General features: G+C 42.3%; 1 protein-coding gene across 11 annotated transcripts in view; it reads right to left on the bottom strand.

Annotated features, from left to right (window-relative positions):
* The window catches only part of TRIM9 (tripartite motif containing 9), a 109,735-nt gene that overhangs the window by 38,976 nt on the left and 64,221 nt on the right, over positions 1-6,538 (bottom strand). The window lies entirely within an intron of this gene.

The raw sequence follows: 6,538 nt of genomic DNA, 5'->3' as shown, positions 1-6,538 counted from the left end.
CTTTCTTTCTTTCTTTCTTTCTTTCTTTCTTTCTTTCTTTCTTTCTTTCTTTCTTTCTTCCACAGAGAGAGACACAGCGAGAGAGGGAACACAAAACACAAGCAGGGGGAGTGGGAGAGGGAGAAGCAGGCTTCCTGCTGAAGATGCGGGGCTCGATCCCAGGACCCTGGGATCATGACCTGAGCCTAAGGCAGAGGCTTAAACGACTGAGGCACCCAGGTGCCCCTGACATCTAGTTTCTGAATTAATTTGGCAAGATTTCCCATCCTATGGAAATCAGCCAAATAATCAGATCTTTTAAGAGTATAAATATTTTTTCTCTAGTTGAGAGTTTTTATCAGCTCTCTTACTTGTTACCTTCCTCACTCTGTGTTATTTCTACTACTATTATTATTTATCTCATGTTATATTTTTTATGGAAAACAATTCCTAGGAAGCTAGGCCATGTCACTTTTCCCTTGAGTTCCACATTTCTGTGCAGTTGCTCTGATCTCCGGAGAAACCATGTTTGCAGCTGGCTGGAGTTAAGAGTTCCTTTTCCCAGGAAGGAAATGTGCAAGTTGCAAGAATGACACAAATAGGGACTGGGAAACAATCTTCCTGCTTTCATCTGCATTATGGCCTGAACCAGCTCTCTGGAGACAATGAATTAATCTTTAGTTCATAGTTTCAGAGAACGCTTTCACAGTTTTATTAGCAGTCCCCATCTGTTCGGGATAGCAAGTCCTATTGATCACTTGAACGTTTTTATTTTGTTAAGTGGCAAATTTATTAAGGTCATTCCTTGGGTCAAGATATGTCACTGACACCTATTCGGAAAAGGTGAATTTGAGAATGGACTGTTGTGTCCCTCTGAGTGCTTAAATTTTTTCAGTAGTATAGAGTAATCCATGATAGCTTATATAAGTTTAAAATTTTGTTCTGCTTATCCACAACTACATTTCCCATCCCATCTCTAGTAGACCAATATCTTCCCTCCACTCAGCTCATGTAACACAACCAGCAGCAAGAACTAAAGTTAATCAAAGTGAATTTCATTATTTTATCCAACTTGACCTTGACACCCTTTATCTACCTCCATCCACCCCTCCATCTTACATGTGGCTCTTTAAAATTTTTTCTTTATTTATTCTTTTTAATAAATACTTTTTTTTAAAACATATAATGTATTATTTGTTTCAGGGCACTGGATGTTATATGCAAACAATGAATCCTGGAACACTACATCAAAAACTAATGATGTAATGTATGGCAATTAACATAACATAGTAAAACAAACAAACAAACAAACAAATAAATAAATACTTTCACTCATACTATTTTCTCTCCTCATGGGATCTGCAGGGATACCACTAATGAATTTTTAGTCTAAGTAAACAGTAACATTCTCTCTCTTGTATTTCAGAAATTCTTTCTTGAGTATAATTTATACCTTCCCATCACAGCTTAAAACAGTTTCCCCTAAGTATAAGGTAGTCCTTTTTTTCTATGTAAGGTACAAGTACTCTTAAGATGCAAGCTTGAAGAATTTATTCTTCACAGGTCCTTTTGGTCAATGGGAAGAGTTTGTACATGTACCATTATTTCTTTTTTTTTCTTTTTTAAGATTTTATTTATTTGACAGAGAGAGACACAGCGAGAGAGGGAACACAAGCAGGGGGAGTGGGAGAGGGAGAAGCAGGCTTCCTATGGAGCAGGGAGCCCAATGTGGGGCTCGATCCCAGGACCTTGGGATCATGATCTGAGCCAAAGGCAGACGCTTAACAACTGAGCCACCCAGGCACCCCCATGTACCATTATTTCTAAAGCAAGATGGCCAACTAATGTTTGTGAGTTATAGGTGAAGTGCTTTGGCCATGAGATTCATCTAGTAAAGTAACAAATTCTCTTGTTTTTTTTTTTTTCCTAGAGTAGAATATTATCCCCTATATTATCATTATATTTACTGAAACTTAGAGGCATTTAAATTAAGGAAGAACATTTTTAATTTCTCACATGCCACCATTCTCCCACATGATGATAGGCAAATATTTCCCCCCTTCTCTTGATACCACTCTCTGTACTGTTATTAATTTACCCATATGTCAACTAATCATTTCAAAGACCAGTATTGAGGCTTTGAGTTTTTAATCAAGAAAAGGATAAGTTAGCCCTATTAAATAAATAAAACATGTACCTGTTTTGAGGAAGGCTTGAGATTTTAACAGCAAAACCGAACTTTCCATTCCAAAAGTGTGAATGCCACCAAAAGCCTCATCAATAAACTTTGAGTGGAATATGCAAAGCATGCTCTTAGTGTGTAGAATACTACATCCCTGTACAGAGAAGTTGGTGAAGGAATACAAGTCATTTGGAGAGATACGCATATTGGTGTGGTCTACTCACACAGGAGAACATTTACAGTTTATGGTGGGCCACAGTAAAAGTGGTGCATACAACATGGTATTTTGTAGGCTGTGAGGTGCAGGGAGACACAGTAGATTGCTCTTTCACCTTCGAAGTATGTGTTTAGTGCCCTCTGGAGGTAAGGAATGTCACTCATGTCTGAGTTGCTGCAAAGGGCCTTAAAGAAGGTCTGTGACTGCCCTCCATTGGCATTGCCAAAGTGGGTAAAGAGGGTTCAGAAGAGTGTCCCCTAACTTTGGTGAGCCCCAGCTGTGTGTGGTGGCATCCTGGTGACTCCGTGGGCACCCGGGCATTCTGTCCTGTACCGTCTCTGTGTGACTTTTGCTCCTACGTAGTAGGAAGCAGAGGATCACAGCATTTGCCAGATGAATTCCCCATTAATGATAGCCTTATAATCAATAATAATTGTGGTTAAAATTTTAGAGTTGGCCCCCCAAGGGCAGTCAAAGGTTTCAAGTGTTCCAGTGTGCCTAATTTTTCCAAATGTCTTCATTGAAATGGACTTACAGAACTCATTACCAGTAGTTTTATTGGGTTTGAGCTGATTGTTGGCTTAAATTTGTTGCTTTTTCTTTCTAATAATGGCTGTAGCCTGTCAAATCCTATCTAATTATTTAAAAAAAAATTGTAAGCTTGGATGGGTCTGTCTTCCACCCTCCCTCCCTCTCTCCCTCTTTCTTTCTTTCTTTCTTCCCCATCCACCAGCCCAATCTGAATCAAACGGTTACTAGCCTGTTTTGAGGCAATGGCAAAATAGCTTAAGTAAGCATTTGACAAGCCAATAATTTGTAAATTTGTGTAAATTTGTACTCTGACTGATATGCCATATAATTAATTTTTTTATTTTTTATTTTTTTTTAAGATTTTATTTATTTATTTGAGAGAGAGAATGAGATAGAGAGAGAGAGAGCATGAGAGGGGGAGGATCAGAGGGAGAAGCAGACTCCCTGCTGAGCAGGGAGCCCGACGTGGGACTCGATCCCGGGACTCCAGGATCACGACCTGAGCCGAAGGCAGTCGCTTAACCAACTGAGCCACCCAGGCACCCCTAATTAATTTTTTTAATAAACATAATGGGAACATGACAGACAATACATCGTAAATAATAATAAAGACAATGATGACAATAGTGATAATGATTCTAACAAAACCCAACAGTACATTTGGGTTCAAAGTCAAACATTCTATATATAGTTACAATTGGGGTGTGGGGGCCCTCTGTAAAAATGAAAAGCTATAAAAAACAAGAAAGTTTATCATTATCTTTTAGCATTCTTGCTAATTTTGTTGGTATGTTCTTTGGCCAACCACACATGGAAATTAAAGATTAGACTTTTTCAGAATATTTTTAATAACTATAACTTTTTTCCTTCCAGAGAATCTTAGAATTAAAAGGTAACCAAGAAGACTCCTGTCACCTTGTACTATTCAACATATGAATTTACTCTAAAATATTGGAGCAAATATACATTTAAGATAATTGTAGAATTATTTCAAATTCTAAGTGTTACATAAATAAAAATCATTCTCAGAAATGGCATTTGTAAGTTTCCTGAGAAAAACATGGATCTCATTAATGGCATATGTAAGCATCATCACAAATTCCCTGTGCAGATCACAGACAGTGAGGATATTTTAAGACCTTACTCAGGTCAGGAAGGCCCAGGAAGAACGGTAACAAAACATATAGTTCAAACAAGATACCTGGGGGATCAGGTTTACTGTTCTTTTTGTGGGGATATTGCCCAAGTAGTCCCAAACACGAATCAGTAGTATTTCTTGAAAGCTCAAAAGCATTTTTCCCCTTCAGTAGCTTTCTGACATTTGATTAGTTCACTACATCCCCAAAATAGATATTTGTCTCCCAGTGTTGTTTTTTTCAAACCACAGAATAGTATCAAACATAATTTATATTTAAAATATTCTTAAAATATGGTCACAGCTCCATACATATATCTCAAAGCCTTTTTTTTTACTAACTTTAAAAATAGCTCACCAAACTTTGTGAATTATTTTATAGGATGATCAGTTAAAAATGCAAGCCACTTTCCTAGGTTCAGAGGCAATCACACCTGCATATAGACTAATTCTACACCACTCTGGTATTCTGGTATTAATGGAAAATAAGCTCCTAGGAGCACTTCTTCGGCGTGCTGGGTGCCACATTTCCAGGCATTCTCTCTCAGTGCTAACAACATTTCCTGAGGACTGTGCTAAGTGCTTGGCAATGCTCTGTGAGGTGGTGACCATTCTTGGCCTGATTTTACCCGCAGGTGAAAGTAACTGAGCCAGAGACTTGCCCACAGTTAGAGACCTAGTGAGTGATAAAGTGTGTCCTCACACCCCGTTCTCTATGACACAGAAGCTGGGCTCTTCACCTCTCAGCTCCGGCTTGTCTCAGAACCAGAACCATCCAATCTGCTCAAGCAATCCGTGCTTTCAGAGAGGGGCATGAGGAGATTATAAAGACAGTCTTTATCCACACTCCCTTTCCAGCATCCCCAGCCTTTTGGATTGCTCAAGAAGAGAAAGTTGCCAGAAAAATACACACACAACTCTCCTCTTTGTCAGCGAAAAGCAGGCCCCGAGAGAACTCTGCCAAGGGGAGCGGAAGACCATAAGATTATCCCTGCCGGACTGTGAGTGATGGGTCAGCCAACAAAGACAGAAAGAAGTACTGTGCTTGGCAAGGGATGTCTATAAAAGGCCAGTCTTTTCTCACAAATCTGAGTAGCAACAGAAATGACAAGAAAGGGGAAAGGCAGGAGGAGAAAAGCAGAGGGAGGGAGAGAGACTTGGAGGCTGGCGTCCGCTTCTGGCGGTTTTTAGCAGTGACACACAATCCGCTGAAAACAGCAGAGAAACAAATCGCTCACGACAGAAGACAGAGCAGCTTTGCTGCCGTGGGGGACAACCAGCCACCTGCCTCTTGTTTCCATGGCCCTTCGGGATCTGGGGCAGGGCACTCCATGCTGGGCAGGGTGGGATGAGAGCAGGCAGCTGCCTCGGCTCAGAAGCCCCGGGTGCATCGGGGTGCCTCGCTCTGTGGCGGTCACCAGTACGGACAGACAGTCGCCGGACCTGGAGTCTTGGCAGTGAGGAGCAGCCGTTCCGGGGCGGTCTCTGCGCGCCCAGCGCAGCCTATAACGGGCTCTCACACAGTCCCAGCCTGCAGGGATGGCACTAAGCGGGGCTCCTGGGGGCCCTCACGCCCCTCTCCTGCTGTTCGATATGGATAAATGATGCTTTCTCAATCTGCGCTTCCCCTTTCTGTCCAGACCGCTGCCCTTAGGGCCCCCCCCATGCAGAAAACCTGCAGTGGCCGCTATAGGCGCCGTATGACTGATCACAAATGGTTCACCGTGTTCTGTTTGAAGATACCAAGAAAGTGTCTGCAATGTCTTAAAAAAGAGTTTTCCACTGAGGAAAAGTTAACATTTGGTGACTACATACTAAAATGGTTGGTCTGCTATCGAGAGGGAAAATCCAGCCGCCCAGCTCATTTCCTAGAGCCGGTTGTGGTTTTACCTTAGAGAGCTCCGTGTGATTCAAGGGGTATTTGAGTTCCGCTGTAACAATAAAGGTTTTAGGTTTCTGAAGGGTGTGAAATGAAGGGCTATAGTGGCCATCTGTTAGTAATGTCAGAGCAGGTGACGGAAACAGGTTTGAATCCGTTCTACGATGAGCCGAAGTGGGTCTTCCAGTTTAGACCCACCACTAAGAAACAGTAATGGCATCTCTGGAAGGAGTGTTACCATCAGCAGCCTTGGTTTCCTGTCCAAACCAACAGGCTGAGGTTCTCAGAACATTAGAGCCCTGTGCACTTTTCTTTCCCAACTCCTGCGTCCGATTTAACTTCAAGCCGTGCAATTTTCTTTATCAAGGCATTTTCCGTGCCTCTCCTTGATAAAAGCGTGTGCGCCGCTGCCTCCCCAGGAACGCTCAGAGAGCCGTGGCCCTGACTGAGCACCAGAGGGGGTCAGGCCAGCAAACTTCACCACGGGGCATAGCCCTCAGGAGTGCTTTCCGGCTTGGACCTTGTTATCCCTGCTCTGCCTCCTGCCTGGTGCAGTTCCACAGGCCCTCTCAGCGTGACACCTGAGGCAGGGGAGAAAGGTTTATATTCCAGCCA

This window comes from Leptonychotes weddellii, chromosome 9, assembly GCF_054177405.1.
Source record: "Leptonychotes weddellii isolate Sample4059 chromosome 9, ASM5417740v2, whole genome shotgun sequence".
NCBI classification, from domain to species: domain Eukaryota; kingdom Metazoa; phylum Chordata; class Mammalia; order Carnivora; family Phocidae; genus Leptonychotes; species Leptonychotes weddellii.
Note: the sequence above shows the minus strand (reverse complement) of the source record. Positions and strands in the feature narration are given on the sequence as shown.